At 38.7% G+C, this 24,426-nt stretch overlaps 1 protein-coding gene across 5 annotated transcripts in view; it reads left to right on the top strand.

Annotated features, from left to right (window-relative positions):
• The first annotated feature begins 12,884 nt into the window (after positions 1-12,884).
• Positions 12,885-24,426, top strand: part of LOC135195644 (uncharacterized) — a 144,542-nt gene continuing 133,000 nt past the window's right edge. For all 5 annotated transcript variants that reach the window (XM_064222012.1, XM_064222014.1, XM_064222015.1 and 2 more), the window contains exon 1: positions 12,885-13,143. The gene's annotated coding sequence lies outside the window, so the exon portion shown is untranslated. The remainder of the gene's footprint in view (positions 13,144-24,426) is intronic.

The raw sequence follows: 24,426 nt of genomic DNA on the forward strand, positions 1-24,426 counted from the left end.
GCAAATTCTCTACTGTTCATAAATATGCACACTCTAATTACCTAATTTATCAAATAACGCTAAGAAACTCTCCTTTTTATATTTAAGTATGAACGCGTTGCCACTATTATCATTTGCTCAAACCATCTTAATATTTAGTGGACCATCTTTTTAACATAAATTTTTGTCTTCATCTCTTCCGTCCTTTCACGGAGAAACTTCGTCGTCGCCATATACAATAAACTTTTACCTCCTTTGGGAACTGTGTAGTTTCAGTTTCGGAAGTTTCTATCTTCACATTGTTGCTTCAAAGGTCATTTCATCTTTTTCTTACTTCTTTTCCTTTTATATACAACATTTACTCCCCTTTATATGTGTTTATCTCTATCATTGTAACACTATCCATACCACCGTCTTGGATTCCAGCCAGTAGTAATACTTGCTGCAGCTGATATCCACCTTCAGTTTTCTTTTGTGAATGCTCTTGAACTCTTCTACCAGTCTCTTTATTTTCTCAATATAATTACCATTCAACAGTTTTCTTGCATTCTAAGCGACCTGCAAAGATGTCCTGAAACTTCATTCGCCCACCGTCACTGTTGTTTCATTGTTCTTTCATCGACTTCCCTAAAAGTTCCATCCACGCAAATGTCTACTGGATTCAGATGGCACACTACATCCTTACTTTATTCCTGCCTTTAAACTATCCCGATTATCCCTCTCCAGAAAATTTATTCTCTTTATGACCAAATGGGGAAGTGTGTGCCTGGTCCTGTAGGCAAATCGTTGAAACTTCAGAATGTCAAATTTAGTACAAGCTTCCTATCTCTGACGTCAGACTACCACCTGTGCAGGAGACTGGTGTAGCAAAATGTGATAAGAAGGTCAATGAAATAAACGAAAGAATATGGCAAAGATAGAATTTTTGTCCGATGAAATCAACGTGGAGTTTAGAAATTAGATTTTCTGGAAGAAGAAGAAGAAGAAGAAGAAGAAGAAGAAGAAGAAGAAGAAGAAGAAGAAGAAGAAGAAGAAGAAGAAGAAGGTCTTCTGCAAAGGAAAATGCAGAAAATAGGGCAACCGAAGAAATGGCTGTGAGCTCTCTTAACCAAACAATAAGAGTTTGCCCTATATCTTTTCTGTTCATCTAAATTCTTTATGATTTTGAAAAGAGAAATTGCGCTTATAAAGCTTAGGACGTTTGTATCATGTGGAGCAAAAGGATGCCCTATAGTATCCTAGTCCAGTTTCTATACTTCACTAATTTCGGTTTCCACCAGTTTATATTTAGCCTTTACATAATGAGACTATATTAATGGTAAAAATGGAAGTTCATAAGAATGAATGAGAAATATTTAGGTTTTATTATCATATTGACATTACGACTATTCTCAATTTTCTAGCTTTGCCGGAAGTGACCACAAGTTCTCACAATTACTTGGGTGATACATAGAGTGCAATTAAGGCCCGAATATGTCTCATTTCTAAGACTGCCTTATATAGACTATGAGTATAAATACTAATATAACCTCGGCCTACTCTAGTGAGAAAAAAAGAAGATAATGCCCAGTATGAGCTGTAGTTGGTATTTGAAGGTTGAGGACCGATCTTCAAGGACGTGATTAAATGAGGTCGATGAAGGGAAACTTTTGGATATATGGTTAAGGCATGCATCCTACTCCTAACTGGGTTACTTCTGTAACTGGTTCTCTTCTATAACTCGTTTCTTTCTACAACTCGTTCCTATCTGGAACTGGTTCTCTGTAATACAAATGTTTATTTAGAACATTATTCAGGCAGCGTGCCAGCCTTAGTCTAGGCTAAACTATGATCAGGTCTGACCCAGTTGTAACAAGTACATACCCTTAGCCTGTATGCATTCATAACATGAGTGGCGTTAACCACGTTCTTACATGAGTTCAAAATATTGCATATTTTCTTATCTTACATACGATACTACGATTGCAACCACATCCATGCATAACATGATGAAACTTTTTTAAATATTGTCGCTACCATTTTTTGTTCTTTGCTGCTACAGTAATTGTAGAAATACAAATAACTATTAACTGTTATGGCATCGTGCACAGTATCAACTAAGCCCTGTGCATACCTTCTGCAAAGGAGAAATATTGCTTTATATATACAAAACAGGGGAGCCACGTTCCTTCCCTTCTCTCATCGGCAAATGTCTAGATTTATGCTTCCAAATCTGCTTACGCACAGACGACCATAGATGCATCAGCTTCGAGAAATCACTCTCATCTCTTGATAAGATGAAGACCAGTTTTGTTCTTAACTGATCCTTCAAAAGATACATAGAAATTTATTTTTTTTAAGAGACACCTGAGAATCACAACTTCTGATAGTATTATTCCAAAGTGCGCCCCTGCTTCTATCAAGGACTAAAGAAATTATGAAAATAATGCAAAGCATAGTGTTGGCATCCAACTAAAAACCATGACGTCCCTCTTAATACTATCAAGGACTCAAGGAATATACGATAGTACTAATGGCTCACTGTTAAAGATCCGCTATCAGCAATGGGTATTAACACTTTTGAAAAATTGAGTGACACGTATCTCGTCTTCCCTTTCCTTTAACTATCAGCATTTACTTGTCTGTAGTCCCAACAGATTATGAGGTGGGTCTATAAATTTGATCTTTGTTTTGTCAAGTTTGTATGAAAAGTGTGTTGGATCTAAAGTCCACACATCTCTTACCTCCAGCCTCGTGCCTCATAGTTCTCATCAAGTGAGGCAGGGGTCTTCGCAAATCCTCTGTTGTCCAGGGCAGGCCAGCTGACGCTATCACAAATTGGGGTCCAAGATGTACTAAAGATAACAATTTAGCATCCCTTTATAATTACCTTACCTAATGCGGTATTTCTTTAATTCCCGTTACGGTATTACATATAGAAAAAGGAGGGTTTTACAAATTTCCTGACACAAACACAACAGATTTTTTGAAAAAGGGTCTGTACTCTTCAGATGATGCAGTTAGCTTCATTTATCAGATAAAAATGCTTAATTACGCCTGAAACTATAAATGCTAGAGCATTTCACATTCTTATGATCAGAAATGTCAGAATAACCAGATCTTTCCTAGACGGTGAATCGGTGACCCCAAGCAAGGTCTAGACTCTAGACCTTGACCCCAAAGGTTTTGCACTGTACGTACGTGTAAGAAGTATACGTTACTTAAAACTCAGTAAACAACGCAAAGTTATGGTAACAGCGTAACTAAAACACATGCAAAGTATGTTAAACTGGCTAAACTATAGTGAAGAAAATCTAAACAGATTAGATAAAATAAAATAAAAATGCCATCACTACAAGAATTATGCACAAAGTATATACAAAGTGTGTCAGAATGATTCACTGCAAATGATGGACTTTACAAATAAATATATATACGAAATACGCTTAGTAAGCACATATAATTTTGCAGAGTATGTTGATCCCTTTGATAATTACTCAATGCATGATAATTGCTAATGATGCAAATAAGTCATGAATGAACGTAATTCACCAGATCGTAGAAAATACGTCTCATTAATATATTACGTTGCCTATTAAGTCTGGTAATATACCGCAGTAAATATGTATTCTCTTCGCGTGGGAATATTACATTAATGGCACAGTTGATTACACGGAGTCTGTTAAAAGAAAACCTTCAGAAGGTTAAATGGATATTTTAGCTGTAACTCAAGCTGTTGCAACTTACAATGCGTTAGATACCATAAGTTACCTGAACCAAGCAATATAACTCCGATAGGAAATTCACCTGGCGTTAAGTGCCACAATTTTTCTTTTATGGTTAGACGCATAGGTAAGACTTTTCAAGAACATCATTGCTGCCAGGCGCTTCATATAAGATGCCCTTCTGAATGGAAGTCCAACTTCTCGGTTGGCCTTAAAGGCTGTTGCTCTTGTATTGTTGGTGAAGTGCAGTTGCATTCATTTCCAGAGTAATCATTTCCATCTCTCTCTCTCTCTCTCGCTCTCTCTCTCTCTCTCTCTCTCTAGTGTCGCCGGTTCTGTCTTTGATTCGAGGACCTTCTCCAATCCATCTTACTAATGCTTATTGATCGGTATTTTACACGCACCAAGCATTCTTTTACGTTGATTGAATTAGTATATCGAGTTTCACTCATAATTTACATATCAATCTGTCACTTGGATACAATAAGGTGACCTTGCGCCACATGGACTCTACTACGTTAGAGATCGAAGATTATATATTATGGCAATGGAGGAGGTGATTCATATACACGCAACCGCCCACTGTATATATATATCTTATATATATATATATATATATATATTATATATTATATATATACTAATATAAGATATTATATATATATATATCACAATGTTCCCCATAGACGCAGAATTCTCAAAAGCAGTGGACAAACCCAGGTCAATCCACGCGCAATTTATATTTTGGCGCGATGTCAGCAAGTACTCGATGAGCCTAATTGTTTAACAGATCAATTGCATATATTATTGTAGCTGAAATGATCATTTCAGACCTTATGGTAAATAGAAATTAGCAATTAGCCACATTCTGTGTAGATAGTTATTTCGAAATTACCTCGGAACTTCATTGTGTAAGAAATCTAGGTAGAACTGAAAAATGGAGTGGTTTGGGGCAGTTTATGAGAGTATCGACATTATTTGTATTATGTTTGACATAAAGGACAACGAAGACAGATCGTATTATATCGTATTTATTTGGCACTGAATAAAATACATGTTGATCTTGTAGAGCGGGAAAAACAACCAGAGCAATACTGCGCATGCGTGACAAGACTAGTAGTAGTAGTAGTAGTAGAGAATATGACACCTTCCCCTTCTGGAAGAACTTAAACTATACGATTAAATTGACAGCCTTTTGAATATTGCAAAATAATAATTCATAACATATCTGCTGGCACAAAAATTTAACTTTAAACGTTTCAACCCTTATACAAAATTAATTTTTTTTCATTATGTCACACACACAACCCTATACAATGTATTGACACATGATGGTGCAATTATTATAGTCATAGCCTAACTACTGAGTTGCGTTTCTGCACAATGTGCGACTGTATCATTAATATTATGAATCATCAATCAAAATTAGCACACACGTAAATGAACGCATATAATAGTGAAATGGTAGCACATTTGAAATCAGCAATATTTCAAATAAAAGTTCACTGTAAATGCACAGGTGTGTATCCTTTGAAGGTCAGAGGTTACTAGCACATGACCATTATTGTATGGGGTACTTTTTATTTTATTAAACACTTCCTATGCATCCTCTATGAGACGGCACGGTGATTTCCTTGGCCGCTGACTGGTCTGTCTGACAGGCGGCATGACAGGCTGCGCTGGTGTCGCAGGCGCCATGACTTGTGGTGATTCCTGCACCGGTGCCGGTCATGGATCCTCAGGCTCTGGTAGAGGGACTATTGGTGCCGGCAATGCAGGCACTTTTAGGATATGCTTTGCATTCCTGCAGAACATTCCCTGTGCTGTTTCTACTACGTGGGAGCGATTGGCCTGATCACTCTCGATGACAATGCCTGGTTGCGATCAGCCCTTCTGGTTTTCTGTCTTCAGCAGTACGGGCTGGTCATGTTGAAGTTGAGGGAGATGTTTAGCACCATGGCATTGGTCATAATAGTACTTGTATCCGTCTTTGGCAGCCTTGTCAGTGGCTGCTAACCTCTCTCCCTCCTCCACACTTGGGTTAAGTACTCTTGCATTTACAGGTACCCTGCCTTTCAGGGGGCGCTTCATGAGTGCCATTGCTGGGCTCATGCCTGTGGTAGAGTGCTTGCTGTTCCTGTAGTTCAGCAAGGTCACATCTGAATCTTCTTGTTGCAAGACCCTCTTGGCAATATAGACTGCTCTTTCTGCCAGGCCATTTGATTGTGGAAAATGTGGAATTGATGTGGCAATGTCAAATCCATATTGTTTGGCAAATTTTGCATATTCACTTGACATGAACTGAGTTACATTGTCTGACCGTACAGACTCCCTTCATCCTGGCAATGACTGCAGCTGCTGCTGTTTTACTTGCCAGTGGCTTCATCTCGATCCATCTGCTGTAATAGTCAATTATGACTAAGTAATGCTTCTTGTTAAATTCCATTAAGTCAGTTGCTAGATGTTGCCAGGCTCTTTCTGGCAATTCTGTTGGCTAAAGAGGCTCATATTGCTGTGATGGTCTTTTCTTGTGGCACTCCAGGCAGTTGCTGACAAGCTCTGTGATATGTCTGGTGATGCCTGGCCACCACACACTCTGCTGAGCCCTCTCTTTACACTTTGTGAGCCCTTGGTGGCTTTCATGGAGTCTGTCCAGAATGTCTTTCCTCATTGCTTCGGGTATTACTATTTTGTCACCGTATGTCACAAGACCGTCTAGACTGACAGCAAGTCTACGAATCTCCTGGTTTCGGTCGTCGGCATGGGCCATTGTCAGAGGTTTGCAGACAACGCGTCTGCAATTACCAGGCTCTTGCCTGGCACGTACACTGGCTCTGGGTTGAATCTCATCATTCTAATCAGTAGGCACTGACACTTCAGGGGGCCTGTGTCCAGGCTCTCGGACAATAAGAGTGGAACCAGTGGTTTGTGATCCGTGAAAAGCTTGAAGGTTGGGAGCCCGGTCAGGTACTGAGAAAACCTCTTGCATGCCCACACTCCTGCCAGGCACTCCTTCCCTATTTGGGCGTACCTCTGCTCTGCTGGCGTCAAGGTCCTGGAGCACTAGGCGACTGGTTTGGAAACTTATTGCTGCTGTAAGAGCACAGCACCCAGCCCAAAGGAGCTGGCATCAGCGCTGATGGTCATCGGCTTTTTGGGTCAAAGTAGGTGAGCATTGTGGCATGGCTCGCCAGCTGCTTGGCCTCATGGAATGACTTGATCTGCTCCGGTCCCCATGCCCAGTGTGCATCATTCTTCAAGAAGCTTAAGATAGGCTTCATGGTGCTGGACAGGTTCAGCAAGAACTTGGAAAGATAATTGGACATGCCCATGACGCTCTTAAGCTCGTGTATATCTTTCGGTGGAGGCAAATTGGCGATCGCCTCTGTCTTTTCTGGTTGGGGCTTGATGCCATCTTCCCCAACCAGATGACCAAAGTAGGACACTTCAGATGCCCTGAACGTGCATTTGCTCTTGTTCAAGGTCAGGCCTACCTCCTCGACGATCTTCAGCACCTTCTTCAGACGGCAGTCATGCTCTTCCTGGTCTTTTCCAAGGACCAGAACATCATCGATGATCACTTCTACCCCCTCTTCAGCTCCGAACAACTCTACCACCAAATGGTGTGATGAAAGTTGTGTCCCTGAGATTCCTCTTCCAACGGCATCTGCCAGAAACCTGATGCTGCATCCAGGGTTGAGAAGACCTTTGAGCCGGCCAGTTTAGGCCCTATGTCTTCAAGCGTTGGGAGCGCAAAGTGTGGACAGTGTACTGCTGTGTTTAGATTCTTCAGGTCCACACATATGCGAACATTGCCATTTTTCTTCAGTACAGGGACCATGGCCGAGCACCAGTCTGTTGGTTCCGTAAATAGGGTGATGACGTCACACTTTTGCATCCTCTCCAACTCGGCCTTGACTTTCTCCATCAGGGGGAGGGGCACACATCTGGCTTGACATTGTCTTTTACATGGATGTGTATTGGCTTTGTCTTCATTGTACTCCGGTACTGCTCCACCTCTTCAAGATATGCAACAAGCTGCATCTTAGCGATAATGTCCCTTGCCAGCAAATTGAACCTGTTCCCACAATCACGATGATTTTAACACCATAAGCAGTCCCCTTATAAGTGATTTTGGCGGTGAACTCCCCCACCGTCTGCACACTTCCGCCTGGAGAGGTGAGAGTAAGCTTCGTTGATTGTAGTGGTGGGCATTGCCTTAACTTCTGGTAACTATCATTGGACATGATGCTGCCTCCAACTTCCAGCTGCATACCATGGCTTGTCATTAGATGTGTCCATGGACCCAAGAAAGTCTCCAAAGTCGCTGATTCTACCCGATCTACTGTTATGGGCTCCACTTCCACTTTGCTTGCTTTTGACGATCCGGATCTACACACCGATGAAAAGTGTCCAATCTTCTGACATTTGTTGCACTTTGCACGTGTTGCTGGGCAGCTCTTGTTCTTGTGGTATGTGTACCCACAGGTCTTGCATTTAGTTCGGCTTTGGGGTTAGTGGCCTGTTGCTTGGCTGTCTCTCGACACCTGCAGCGGCCCTTTCCTCTCTGGATGAACTTCCTCCTCTGGTTAGGGTTGCTGCGCACTTCACTGGCTATGGCGCCACGCTGTTGTTGTAGCTGGTTGCACATATACACGATCTCTCTCTCTCTCTGTATATATATATATATATATATATATATATATATATATATATATATATATATTATCTATATATATATATATATATATATATATATATATAGGGTGTTTCAAATTTAGAGGGCCCCTCTACAGCATAAACTATATTTTATATGGACAAAAACAAAAGTAATTCAGAACAGGTATTTATTTACATTTCTCTCTGAGTATTTAATATTTTGTGTGGCCTCCATCTGCCTGTACCACAGCCTGCATTCTTGAGAGGTATGATTTTAGCTAATTGCAAAAAAGCTGAGACTCAAACTCCATTTCCCTGAGCACTTCGGTCACCTCTCTTCGCAGGTCGTCAAGGTTTGGTATACCATCATAGTTCACTGTGCGCGCTTCAACACGATCCTTTAAGATACTACCAATGTTTTCACACACATTAAGGTCAGGAAATACACTTGACGAGACGAAATTGATACCACTGTTTCGAAGCAGCTCCTGTGTCTGAACAGCCTTGAAACATGGTGCCTTATCATGCAAAAATGGGACTTCTTTAACAGATAACATATTTTCAGGATCTTTGAGGATAGGAAATACTCCACCAGTAAGCTCAGTTTCTCTGAAGTATTCGCCATTCCATGACTGTCCTTTTTCTTTGATGATCTACATTAACCGTTTGGCTGTGAAACAGAGAAAAATTCCCAAACATTCAGGAAATTTCACAACTTGGCGATAGTGCATGTCATCACTGATTTCATCCAACTTTGCAGCCCAAATGATGTCATTTTTATGATTTGGCTTCCTGACTGCGTAAATGAAGAATTCATCTGATGCGGCAACATGGAGAAAGTCAGCTTCATCCAAATCTTTAAGAAATGAACCACAAAACCATGCACGGTCTTCTTTCTGTTGCTGAGTGATGTTGGGCTTGCTGACAACATGAAATGGCTTGATACCAGATTTTTTCAACTCACGATACAGAAACTATAACTTCTCTTCTTTCCCCTTTTTGTTTCTAGTTCAAGCACCAATTTACGTAAAGACTTTCTTGGTCTACCCACTGCCTCAGCTATGATGTCTTTTGACTCCTGAGAAAGGACTTCAAGCCTTCCAAGATTCTCACAGTTTCTTTTTGACAAAGGATTCATCTCTTTTAATGTATTTAGCTATCCAGAAACGTGAAATGAAGGATGCGCCAGCATCCCTGGCCTCTCTGAAGGTTATAGCCCAGATTCGGTCAATCTATCTGATTTCCTCTGAGTCGTTATCAACCTCCGTCACTCAGTATGAAAATACAAGAAATATGAAATGAAAAATAGCTTAATAGAAACTTAAGATAATGTACTTGTGTTAGGAAGGAAGCAGAAGTCTATAAATACATGTAGGGACAATTAGATAGGAAAATCCACTGGTAGAGTTATGATAGAGTGATGGTAGAGTTATGGTAGATGATGGCGTAGAGTGAAGGTAGAAGTGTGGTAAGAATAGAATGCAGTCATAGCAGTTTGAAAAATGAGACCAAACACAGGCAGCAACTTGCCAAAACATATTACTATAGATAGGCTATAGGAAAAAATCTTCATAACTTTCCATTTGTTCTGTGGAGGGGGCGGGCCTCTAATTTCGAAACATCTGGTGTATACATATATATCATAGTATAGATATATCTATCTATAATATATATATATATATATATTATTATATATATATATGGGTTGTATATGGTACTAAATTTGGAAACCGTCTTATTGGTACAGCAACAACTACGTGAAAATCCATAGCTAGGCCAATGAAACATTTATTGAGAATGTAAATCCACAGTAATATGTCTGTTTGATTTTGTTATTTAAAATATACGTTTTAAATAACAAAATCAAACAGACATATTGCTGTGGATTTCCTTTCCCATTTTATTGACTCTTGTTTATGAGTTTTCTTTGAAACCTTTATTATTATTATTATTATTATTATTATTAATTATTATTATTATTATTATTATTATTATTATTATTATTATTATTATTATAACAGAGAAATAAATCAACGAACAAATATTGCTGTGGACTTTTTCCTTTCCCATTTTATTGACTCTTGATTATGAGTTTTCTTTGAAACCTTTATTATTATTATTATTATTATTATTATTATTATTATTATTTTAAACAGAGAAATAAATCAACGAACAAATACTTACCGCGTAGTAGCGATGCAACGGATATGAACAAATAGCAGCCCGTAATACCTTTGAGCGTATACGAACATTCCCCGGTGTCTGTGTTAATTATTCACTACAGTCCTAACGATACTAAATTCTGGTTATGCATTGGTCCATCACTGCAATTTGAATAATCACAAGCAGCGTCAATTGCTTGACAAAAACGAGTATTCTTAAGTATTTATATCATCTATATTTTCTTTAGGAAGTTGAACACTTGAAATTTCATAATTTTAAAATCTGGCATCTTTCAATCCTCACTATCAGCTGAAGAATCACAATAAGCAGGAAAGGGACAGGATGGGGAAAAACAAGGCGAGAACAACAGAATAGGAAAAAAGGAACCCAGCATAAGATGAAGAGAAAATAACAGAATGAGATACTACGGAAAAAGAATGAGAGGAAAGAAACAGAAAGGAAAAAGTAAGCATATGAAGAGAGAGAAGCGCACGAAGGGTGAGAGAAAAAGAGACAGTCTTGATTCCGTGACTTAAATAGGCATCGCAAAAACTTTCATGAAGGACCTATTACAATTAATAAATAACAATACGATTCATTCATTCTGGAGGTAGATGGTGGTAAATAACTGAAGGAAATATGTTATTCAGTGATGAAATTACTTATTCGTCTCAGATTGCGCTAAGAGAAGACAGCATTTTGCTTCCGCGTCCAGCATTGCATACAAACCACTTTTAGCTGCCCGGACTTGAATGAATCATTTTCAGGACGCATATGTTTACGAATTCTTCCATCAAGTGAAAAGGATTTATTTTGAAGAAATAAGATAAAAATGAAATCAAATGAGAGAATAAATATACAGGAAATCTGCCCCACTTTGCACAGTTCACAAATAGAATCAGTCAATAACGCTATGATATACAGTCACCGGCACGGCGGATAAAAAAAAGTTGATCAAAATGGTTGGCAAAGGAGAAATGTGAAGAAATAAGATATATATATATATATAATTATATATATGTATATATATATATATTATATATATATATATAGTATATGAGTTATCACATCACCGTGATTCATATATACGGATTAAGCTACAATGTCCTTTAATATCTTATTCGCTCTACCTCGGAATTAATATATTTTCATATGTTAACCGAAGGGGAATTCTTTTAGTTGATAAGGAATTCGTTGGCTCTTATCAACTATAAAAAAATTCACCTTCAGTTAACGTATATGAAAATACATTAATTCCGAGGTAGAGCGAGTTAGATATTAAAGGACATGTGTAGCTTAATGCGTACGTACACACACACACACACACACACATATATATATATATATATATATATATATATATATATATATAGGATATATATATATATAATAAATAAGGAGCCAGACTAAGATTGGGAAATCAGATAGACACATATATACGCATATATATATATATATATATATATATATATATATATATATATATGTATATATATATCATATATATATATATACATATATGTATATATATATATATATATATATATATATATATAAAGAGAGCCAGACTAAGATTCGGAAATCAGATAGACACATATATACGCATATATATATATATATATATATATATATATATATATATATATATATATATATATAAATGTTATAGTGTATGTGTGTGTGTGTATGTGAGAGAGAGAGACAGAGAGAGAATATGGGTGATCTTTACTGGGAAAACGAGATATGGACTGGTATGTCCATTTCTGTTCTAAAGTCTGCCTAATTTATGCGATACTACGTAAAACACGTGACGCAATTTCAAGGAAATTGTGAGTGAGTGAATCATAATATCAGAAACAGTTTTCCCAACTCGACATCACGATTTTTGGCGGCAATGCCCCTTAACTTTAGTCATCTAGATCTGAATAAATGGGCCTATTCTTAGACAAACAACTATGCTCCATGAGTCTTATGCTCCATCTACGAAAGTTCTAACGTTCCTAGTTTCATAAGAGAAGTCATTGTATGGGATTCCTTCAATAGATGCGTAGGATATCGCTAAGGAAGCGAGGGATATCCTTGTAAAATGATCTCCCCGGGTGCGATAAGCTTTGGAGTAATCGATTGGCGTATCTCAAACGTTATTGAATTTTTTTCCAACAGTAAGAAAGTTCCGTACTTTGGTTATGAGCATTTTAATCAAGCATAAGAACAATTTTACTATCATGCAATATTTGGAAGATCAGGAAACCATTCTGCAAGCGGCAAAAATAGTTCATATTTCGAACGCTGGAAACACATCCATGACGTCATGAGGTGGTGTCGTTAGCTGCAGGTGAGACTTCTCGGAGTTTCGCTGCCGTCACTTAATTTTGTAAACGTCAGTTGTATATTGTCCGTCGGCCCGCACGTATCGTAGCGCTACGATTTTCGAACGACTTTGTGTGTGCGCATCGCCGATTACACTGTTGACTGATCTTCAGTAATTTGGTATTCTGTAGGTGGTTGGCTTTGCTTACTGTATGGTGACGTTGTGGATCGTTTACCGTAACGTTCAATTTGAAAATTATAAACAGTTTTGTTAAACCCAGTTCGAAATCTCCCGCGTTTTTCACAGGATGATCCGCGTTATCAAGAGGTAATTAAATCCAGTTTTTTTGTTTTCATTAAGTCGGTAATTTAAATGCTATTTTCACCTATAAGCATTTAGTTTGGATTTCAGTAAAATTTCACAAACCAGTTTGGTTTTGTATAAGAGACGTACCTATTGCTTCTTGGCTTGAGTTTGATAACTGGCCAAATTGTTGATTGGTCGTTACAGTATCAGTCATTTGCCATTTAACTTAATTTTGTTGTTTTGTTATATGTTACTGAGTACTTTATTCGATAACAGACACCTATGTATTCAACTCTCAAGTGTTTTTTTTTGTGTGTGAATATGCATGAAATAATATATATATATATATATATATATATATATATATATATATATATATACACACGCACACACACACACACACACACACACACACACACATATATATTATTATATATATATATATATATATATATATATATATTATATTATATAAAGCTCCAGAAAGCATTACCGTTCCTATCAATTGCTAGGATTTTAGGTTGAAACTGCCAGTCCTATGCCGTTCACCAATCCTAGCTTCGACCCCGTACAATAATTGATAATGAGGTGGTTCTATATACTGCTTAAATCAAGGACTGAACAATAGATTTTAACAAAACACTCCCCATGAAGAAAGAAAATAATTAGGTGTAATCTCTCTCTCATTATATAGACTATACATGAATATCTGTGTATATAAATTCATATATATGAAAATATATTAATTTCGAGGTAGAGCGAATTGGATATTAAGGGATATTTGTAGTAGTTTGTAGTTTAACACATGTATGTATATTTACATAGGCATATGAGAGAGAAGTGGAGTATGCTGGAGGACTTCGAATCCCAATCGGAAACTGAATCATTAGGCTTATTTTTACCTAACGAAAACTGATGCAATGAATCGCGTCAGTTTCGCCGTTTAACTATTAATGTAAGTTTAATTAATGAGAGATGTATTACAAACTGAGCACTGCTGTACAAAATACTCTCTCTCTCTCTCTCTCTGTCTCTCTCTCTCTCTCTCTCTCGTAAGATGTCACAACTATTATTCCTGTTGTTACTCAACTCCAGCTCTTTCACCACGTGAAGAGTATAGCCTCTCTCTCTCTCTCTCTCCTCTCTCTCTCTCTCTCATGACCATAGGCGCACATAGATAAGTTTTTTCTTTTGTATGGAGATAGGCCTATAGGTGCTATAGATATAAGGATATTTTGAAGTTCTTTCTCTCAGGTTCTTACATTACATATATTTTCCCGGTAAGCCTTTCTTCAGAATCTCTGTACGGGGTCAGTGCCGTCAATGCAACTCACGGGGTGCAATGTGTCTTCGGCCCTCAGCTGCAACCCATTTCGTTCATTTTACAGTACTTCCTATCATATTCTCTTCCATCTTCCTTTCCACCCTCTCCTAGCAATTAATTCATAGTGCAACTGCGAGGTGTTCTTTCTGTTACACCTTTCGAACCTTTTACTGTCAATTTCCGTTTCAGCGCTGAATGACCTCATAGGTTCCAGGGCTTGGACTTTGGCCTAAATTCTTTATTCAGTTAAATTCATTTCATTTGTTTTGAATACTCCCGCTGTTTTACATATGTATCATGGGAAAGGAATTTCCTTTCTCCGAGTGCTATCAGTCATTGTCGCGCGGTCTTTGCGCATAGTTCCAGTGCGCAGTCATTTCATAATCGAAGCGTGTCGCTGACCTTGGGAGACTGGTGTTAGCGGCAATTTGCCTCCATGGGGCAAAAGTATTTGCTAGAAGGAAAGGAGAGGAGACTTGCCAAACTTTCATCTTCAGCTGATTCAATCATTTTAAATTAGTTTTTTTATATTAGATAATTCCTCAGATGGATAGACAGAATGCCCGTTAATATTTGTTAATATTTGTGACGCCATTTATAGTAACCATGAATCAATTGTACCAGGTGTTAATCGATGTTTTGTTTGCAAACACACGCAGTCTTTACTTCATTCTCTTCTGTTGTTATTGGACGCATTGCTTCCGCAGTTCACTGGAAGATCTTCAAACGTCACCAGTGCTTTTTCAATCTAAGAAAAAAAAAAAAAAATGAACTGGAGCCGTCTGAGGATTTGCCAGTGAATTGTGTAAGCCTTATACATACATACATATATACATACATACATAGCTACATATTCATTCATATATATATATATATAATATATATATATATATATACACACACATTATCGAACGAGGTACATTTTCAGTACGTCAGTTTTTTACATTTTGCAATTTATTCTTGAAACAAACGGAGGAAGCATTAGCTCCCCCGCCCCGCCCCCCCCCCCCCCCCCACTCTCTCTCTCTCTCTCTCTCTCCCAGTTTTTACTCCCAATTTTCAGGCCAGAGATCAATACTGCTTGTCGGTGGTTTCAATGTATTCGGTGCCATTTGATGCTCTCAGTTTCATGTAAATTATTTCCACCGAGCCTCTTCGCCTGCTTGAGGTACCTGGTATCGCTCACGTGACGTCACATTCGTTTACTTATAGAGAAATTGATTGACAGCAAAATCCATAAAAGTAGACGACTTTATGACTAGATAAAGCATGTTGACTGTTTCTCTTCCTGAATACAGGATTAAGCAAATATTTAGTGGTTGCTTTAACTAACTACGGAATTTTTGTTGCTGAGGATTTTTTTTAAGTGTCTGGATGAATCAAATAATGACTGAATTCTGGCAATGATGTAAATCACACGGTCGAACTTTGCCCGACAGACTTTGTTCGATGTGACGTCAGAAGCGGAGAAACTGCAATTAAGGTTCTGACTTTTCCCGCTTCTGGCGGCACATCGAACAAAGTCTGCCGGGCAAAGTTCGACCGTGTAGACTGGGCTTAAGGATCCAAGATTTTCTTGGTAAAGTGGCTTTGCATTACGTTTTTGATCTCGATCCGGAAATATTTGTTTTAAAATCCTTCCGGATGAAACAGGGATTAAATGGCTAGATCTACAGAGCGACAGTGGGTCTATGGTTACCAGTGGAGTGTTCAATCCGCGAATGTTAGCGCTCTATTTAAGCTTGTTGCAACTTTCGACCAAGATGATGGTGTAAAAGAGGGTCGAGGAGGCAAGGCTAAGCTTTGGGAAGTTAATACGCTTGAAATAATAAGAAAGCCTAAATATAACGCAAATCTTCGCAAAAATGAAGTTTCCACTATAACCGATTCACTTAAGGTAGATTCTCGGATGAGCCTTAGTTCTTAAGAGACGTTTGTTGTTTGGTGGCTGCTGATTGGCTGATACCGGGAGGTAGGCAGCTCCTAGCCAATCAGCGGCCGCCTAAACTAACGTCTCGTATAGCATAGGGCTCACTCAAGAATCTACCTTAAGTGAACCAGTTATAGTGGCTAGACCACGGGCAGATTCTAAAGAACTAAAGAGGATTCACATCAACCGTGCATTTGATGTCTAGGCTAGTCCCTTACGACGCTCCTGATTGGCTGTTGATAAGCCAGTCACAGGGCTGGAAACACTCAGTCTCTCGAACATAGGCAGGATGTATGTTCGACCTCTCCTGAGGTATATTCAGAAATTCCAGCCGTGTGGTTGGCTTATCAACAGCCAGTCAGGAGTGTCGTAAGGGACTGGCCTAGACATCAAATGGACGGTTAATGTGAATCTATTATAGCCATTAATCCTTGTTTCATCCAGAAGGGTTTTATGGAAAAGTATTACCGGATCTCGACCCAGAACATAATCCAGTGCCACATTATCAACAAAATCTGAAACTCTTTTACGATCTACCATACTGCATAATCACATATTATACGTGGAAAAAATTTCAAACAGCGCCATAGTACGATAAACATGAGTACAATTGCCTCACACACACACACACACATATATAGATATATATGCTTGTGTTTTTGTTTGTTTATATGGGATTGTGGGGGAACTGCGACCGACCAAACAAGTGGCCGCGATCGACTGTTTGGCTACCTCTGTCTTAGATCCTTAACTTTGCCCAAATTTTTATCAGTCCGGAAATTCAGTCATTATTTGACTTTAAAAAATCAGTATTCATAAACACAGCAAAAATTTTCCGGATCCAGATACATCTGTCATCAAATATATGCTTAATCGTGTATTTAAAAAAAGGCAAACAAGCAATCAAAATGTTTTACCTGAATTATAAAGTCATCCAGTTTAATGGATCTTGATGTCAATAAATTTCTTTATAAATAAGAATTAGTGGCGTCATCTGAACAACACCGGACACCTCAAGCAAGCAGTAAGGGTCAATGGAAATAATTCCCCCTGAGAATAACGAATATGTGATTATGCATTACGTTTCATATAGCATTATAGTACTAAGGTATATGATAATGAATGCATGCCATGATTATAACATTTAGTAATTCTCTCTCTCTCTCTCTCTCTCTCTCTCTCTCTCTCTCTCTCTCTCGAGCACATTTATTTTCTAAAAATACCTGATTACATTTCGACTGGCATGCAAAATCAGTAGGTGTGGTCCATTCGTGTCATGGTATTTTAGGAGGTCACTGCTTGCGTCAGGATGTGAACTTTGAAACACTCCTGTTATCAGCGAAGTTTAATCACGACCTCTTATCATGTGAGTAATGAACACATTGGATGACTATATATATATGTGTGTGTGTGTTTGTAAGTATACATATATATGTATATATTAATATAGCAATAAATGTGTGTAGTTATATATATATATATATATATATATATATTATATATATATTATATATATATATATATATATATATATATATATAATATGAACACCAGTATATATATAGTATATATTGTGTGGTGTACGTGCGTACGTGTCTGTGCGTGAGAGAGAGCGAGAGAGAGAGAGCAGGCAAACTGAAAATACAAACCAACTTAAATGAAAATTCCGTTAGGATGTTTTTCCTCTCGTTTACAATAGATACATTTTTGTCCTGATGTAACCAAGAAGCAAAATGTTTTGAGCTCGTGTTTCATCGTGAAAAAAAAAAAATGCCAGCGAGACGAGGACGAAATGGCAGCGCTAATAAAATCATTTTAGTGCCGTAATTTGTGAATTCCGGGTAACGATGGGAGTGCCGGATCCCAGTCCTAAAATTGCCCGTGCTCGCTGGAGACGCTCGGGATCGGAATCCGTGACGAAACAAAAGACGGAGCTTTTCCGCATATTATTATTATATTATTATTATTATTATTATTATTTAAATCTAAATCATACGAAACTAGTCGATAACAAAGTAGTCATCAGAGTGTCAAGCAACTGTCCACTATTATTATTATTATTATTATTATTATTATTATTATTATTATTATTATTATTATTATTGCACTAAAATTCACAAGAAAAAGCCCGCTCTCCCCAAATGGTCATAAATATATTAAGCACACATCCATTGTGACCATAATTGGAGAGAGAGAGAAACTAAATTTTGACGCCATAACCAGTCATTCGAAAATTGGAACGTGGTAGCCGAACACACATCCGTGTTCCGGTAAAAAAGATCTTGCCCTTTGAAGCGCCTTCCCTTCGCGCCCATCAATACTGGCTTGACGTCATGCGCCACCCACGACAGAAAAAGTCAGCCGCCGTCTTAGGCGGAGCGAGCGACGCGCGTAGGTGAATTGGTATTATGGCGCGGAGTTTTGTCGGCGCCGGCACTCTCTGTCAAGTTGCAGCCGGGGTTTTTGAAATTGCATTTTGCTTTCACCGCTTTCTGTTTGGTTTGTGCCTCTTTTTGTCATGGCAGCCTCATATATTATCTTTTTTTTATTATTATTATTCTCCTTTGGTTCACTCTTTTCTATTTGTTCTGTGCTTCATTTTGCCTTAATAGCTTTTTTTCTTCTTTTTTTTATTTCCCTATGCTTCACCGTTTTTATTTGGTTTGTGCCTCTTTTTTTAATGGCAGCCTTTTATTTTTTAATTCCCTTTTGCTTCACTGTTTTCTATTTGTTCTGTGCTTCTTTTTGTCATGATAGCTTTTTTTTTTCTTTTTTTAATTTCCCTTATGCTTCACTGTTTTCTATTTGGTCTATGCCTATTTTTATCATGGCAGCTTCTTATTTTATTTTTTGGTTTTTTAGTTTTTTGAAATTGCCGTTTGCTTCACCGTTCTCTATTTGGTTTGTGCCTCTTTTTGTCATGGCAGCCTCTTCTTTTATTTTTTTTTAATTCCCTTTGCTTACTGTTTTCTATTTGTTCTGTACTTCTCTTCGTCTTAATAGCCTTTTTTTTATTCTCCTTATGCTTACCGTTTTCTGTTTGGTTTGGGCTTCTTTTTGTCTTTTTAGCCTCCTTATTTTGGTTTAAATTCCCCTTTGCTTCACCGTTTCCCATTTGTTTTATTTTCCTCTTATTCTAGCTCTCCCCTTTTTTGTTTTGACGACAGTCTTGTTTTGATTTGTTTTTATTTGACTGTTGGTTGTGGGTCTAGTGCTGGTGTTTGAGGTTTTGGAAATTTTGATTTTGTTGTGCTAAACTTGGTTTTGCGATGCTGAGGCAATTTAGAGCTCAGTTTTTAAAAAAAACTTATTCTGATTTTAATCTCATCTTTGTACTTGGCTCTGCTTTAATGAGAGATAGCAGTGTTGTTACTTGACGCGTTTTTGCCCCCTTATGATATCCGTTTTGTGTTTAGTGCTGTTCTGTCGAGTTATAGCCCGAGTTTAAACATTCCTCTCTTCAAATTTTACGCCTTGTTTGATTGGTGATGGTATATATCAATACATACCCCGAGCTTTTTATTTTTCTTTTGTAGGTGTCTTTTCTGCTCTTAGTTTGAGGAAAAAGTAGGCACTCAGAGTTCCCTCTCACTGTGTCTCACATAGTTGAAGGCTAAAGTATCGCAGTATCCACGAACAGCTCTTTCTTGTAGTATCACTCATTAATAATTGTTCCACTTCTTTGCATCATCGAGAGACAGACACAAACGAACATGGATGTACAGTAATGGGCTGAGACGTTTTTGGGCCCTTGACAAATATTAACCCTCGAAATTGTCCGTTATCCTTTACCAACAGTTCAGGCTACACATCTTTCCTGTAGGGAAATGCGAATTGGATATGAAATTTGTTCTTATCATTTCACTGCTGAATGTTCAATTTTGATTATTTTACATCTGCATCAAAATCTCGTTCGTCTATGAGTGCTCCCCGTAGGGAGGTAGTGCCGCCAGTGCACCTCTTTCGGTGCAATGTAGACAATACTTGAGGTTTCTTGTAGCGTCACTTCGGCCCCTAGCTGCAACTACTTTCATACCTTATACTGTATCTCCATTCATATTCTCTTTCTTCCATCTTACTGTCCACCCTCTCCTAACAAGTGATTCATAGTGCAACAGCGAGGTTTTTCCTCCTGTAACACCTTTCAAACCTTTTACCGTCAATTTCCGTTTCAGCGCTGAATGGCCTTAGTTGCCCCAGCGCTTGGCATAATGCCAAAAATCTATATAAAGAAGTCTATGAGTGCTGGTTGTTAATGTTGTACTTGTTACCATTGTTGTTGTTGTTGCTGCACACGATAAACTTTTGCGCTTTATTTACAATAATAATATCTTCCCACTTCCTGGTGTCAATGTGCATTTGTTCTGCGGAACAGCGCGAGAGGCCTTTGTTTTTTGTTTTTTGTAGGATGCCGGAAAGTACTCGCCATAAGTGCCGGATGTGACGTCATTTGCTGGTGTAATGTCCTGACTTTCCAAGGACTCTCTCTCTCTCTCTCTCTCTCTCTCTCTCTCTCTCTCTCTCTCTCTCTCTCTCTCTCTCGATCATATCTGTATTCTGCACAAAGTCTGAACGTGTATGAAGAATTGCTTATTTTGATAGAGATAGAATTGGAAGTGGAATATAAAATTTAGGCCACAGGCCAAGCACTGGGACCTATGAGGTCATTCAACTCTGAACATGATGTTGAAACAGTTGTTAGGAGTGGGGAGGGCAAGTAAGATGGAAGAGCAACTATGGACGAAGGTATAATAGAAGGAAAGGAAACGGTTGCAGCTAGGGGCCGAAGGGACCTTGCAAAGAACCTTAAGTAATGCTTACAGTGCACCACGGGAGGTGCACTGACGGCACTACCTACCTACGGGGTGATATAGATAAAACATTCTGCTAAGTTTATGATCATGCAATAAATTTTTGTCCTTTATTCGTCTTTATTAAGTAGGCCTATTTTTTGTTCTTTGTTCTTCTAGCGCCGTCAATGCACCTCATGCGGTGCACTGTAGACATTACTAGTGGTTCTTTGAAGCGTCCTTTCGTCCCCTAGCTGCAAGCTCTTTCGTTCATTTTACTATACCTCCTTTCATATTTTCTTTCTTTCCACCCTCTCCTATCAATTCATTCACAGTGCAACTGCGAGGTTTTCCTCCTGTTACACTCTTCAGACCTTTTACTCAATTTCCGTTTCAGAGCCGAATGACATAACTGGTCCCAGTGTTTGGCCTTGGGCCTAAATTCCATATTCAATTTAATTCATTTTGTTCTTCCATCTATCAGCACCGTTTCCTTGTTTCGGCCAAGTCTATGTCTCTGAGAGTCGAGAGAAACCGGTCCCCTTGTAAAAACGGAAAAAGCCCAGTGGTTTGAGTGTAGTTGCAGTATACCCCAAAGCAGAGACGCTCTTAGGCCCCGTCCACACGGTCGAGCTTTGGTCGACGAACTTTGTCCGATGTGACGTCAGAAGCGGAGAAACAGCGGGAAAAGTCAGAACTTTACTGCAGTTTCTCTGCTTCTGACGTCACATCGAACAAAGTTCGTCGAGCAAAGCTCGGCCGTGTGGACAGGGCCTTAGAGAAGGTTTGTAAGATCCCTAGGGTGGAAATTCCCCCACAACGGCAGGTGAGCCTTGTCACATGACGTCACTGGCAATCATTCCTACCCCCCTAGAATGGCAGGAAATGGCAGTGTTTTCGCTCCTTCTGGTGTGAGAGTTACCAAGTTGGCAAGGTCATGGGGTTTGTATCCTATACCCTCTATTTGTAAGTTACAAGAAGAGTCAAAGGATAGTATATCTCTGGGGTTTGATTGTTGGTAGTTGTGGTGCTGGCGAGAAGAAAAGATACAGCTGCCTATTTGTTCGGAGAGGAAACCTGAAGTGAGACCAAGTTCCTTTAGCTATATTATATGTTCTGTTTAAAAAAACCCTTAGATACATTATGTCTGTTTAAAAGACTCTTGGATACATTATATGTCTGTTTAAACTTAAGGGACCTTTAGATACATTAAATGTCTGTTTAAAAGACCTTACATACATTATACGTCTGTTTAATAGACCCTTAGATCCATTATATGTCTGTTTAATAGATCCTTAGATCCATTATACGTCTGTTTAAAAGACCCTTAGATCCATTATATGTCTGTTTAAAAGACCCTTAGATCCATTATATGTGATTAAAAAAACCCTAAGATTCATTATACTTCTGTTAAAAGACTCTTAGATACATTATATGTTAGTTTGAAGGAACCTGAGGGAGAGCAAATGCGAAAGGTCCATGTGCGGAGGAATGGGCAGGACCAAAATTAAGTATATCTTAGTTTAACCAGACCACTGAGCTAGATAACAGCTCTCCTAGGGCTGGCCCGAAGGATTAGATATTTTTACGTGGCTAGCAACCAACTGGTTATCCAACAACGGGACCCACAGCTTATTGTGGGATCCGAACCACATTACATCGAGAAATTAATTTCCAATCACCAGAAATAAATTCCTCTGATTCCACGTTGGCAGAGCAGGGAATAGAACTCTGGACTACCGAATCAGTGGCAAGCACATAACCCACTCGTCCAACGAGGAACTAGGCAGGACCAAAAATGATGGTGTCTGGGAAGGTGTAGCTGAAGCCAGATGGGGGAGACTCCGCGGACGAACGCAAAGTATAGATATAAGGCAAAGATTGATTGTGACATGAGAAAAAATTGTAATAGTGAGTGTGTGCGGGGCAAAGATTAGAACAGAATGAGAGTGACAGCCTTTCTGGGCGGGTACGGATCTAAGCACTGCTGTTTTTGGAGAAGTAGAAAGAGGTATATGTTAGAGAGGAGAGGCCTCAGACATCCAGTAATGAGTGAGTGTACATTCAAGATAAAAGTTAATGGCGCAGCATGTGTCCGGGGTTCGACATAATTTTGGTGTTCCCTCTGTGTAGTGTTGTAGAAGTTTTATGCCCTGGGGGTTCGTTCACGAAGCAGCGATTTAAGAATGAATGTGGCAATCACCATTGTCTTTTCCTAGAAGTGAACCCCTGATAGAAACTGCATATTGGTGTTACACACACACACACACACACACACACATATATATATATATAATATATATATAAAATATATAATATAATATATAATAATATATATATATAATAAATAAACTATAATATAGCTGATTCAGTTTTTAAATCATTAATCGGGAATTACTGAAAAATAGTTCTACTTTACGTCCATAGCATCAGTGGTTGTATATATATATATATATATATATATATATATATATATATATATATATATATATGTGTGTGTGTGTGTGTGTATGTATAGTTACACACACATATGCATATATACAATCATTGATGCTATGGACGTAAAGTAGGACTATTTTTCAGTAATTCCCGATTGATGATTTAAGACCTAATCAGCTTTGCTTAAGTGAAAGGAAGGTTTCAGGAAATTCACGCGAACTCACCTAGATTCAACGGAAATACCTTCCTTTACCTAGTGGGTCACATTCAGAGGGGAAATGACGTTTGCTTCTGAACACTGTAATCCTGTCCTCAGGCTATCGGCCTACTTGGCGCGAGTCACGGTGGCACAGGTTTGATGTGTGGCATCGGAAGCATGACATGAGTAGGAGAGTTTATAAATAAACTAGTACACACGAAACCCACAGACACGCATGTCCATCACTCATACACATGCACGCGCGTAGGGAGGTAGTGCCGTCAGTGCACCTCATGCGGTGCACTGTAGGCATTCCTTGAGGTTCCTTTGAAGTGTGCATTCGGCCCCTAACTTCAACCCCTTTCGTTCCTTTTACTGTACCTCCTTTCGTATTCTCTTTCTTCCATCTTACTTTCCGCCCTCTCCTAACAAATGAGTCATGGTGGAACTGTGAGGTTTTCTTCCTGCACTGAATAACCTCATCGGTTCCCAGTGCTTGGCCTTTGGCTTAAATTCTACATTGAATTCAGTTCATACAGAACAGTAACGCCTTCTCTGAAGGCCCAAGTGTGGAGGCTCTAAGCAGGTCAGGTTCGTTGTCTAAATTTGGCTTTAAGGAAGA

The sequence above is a fragment of the Macrobrachium nipponense genome, chromosome 16 (assembly GCF_015104395.2).
Source record: "Macrobrachium nipponense isolate FS-2020 chromosome 16, ASM1510439v2, whole genome shotgun sequence".
NCBI lineage: Eukaryota > Metazoa > Arthropoda > Malacostraca > Decapoda > Palaemonidae > Macrobrachium > Macrobrachium nipponense.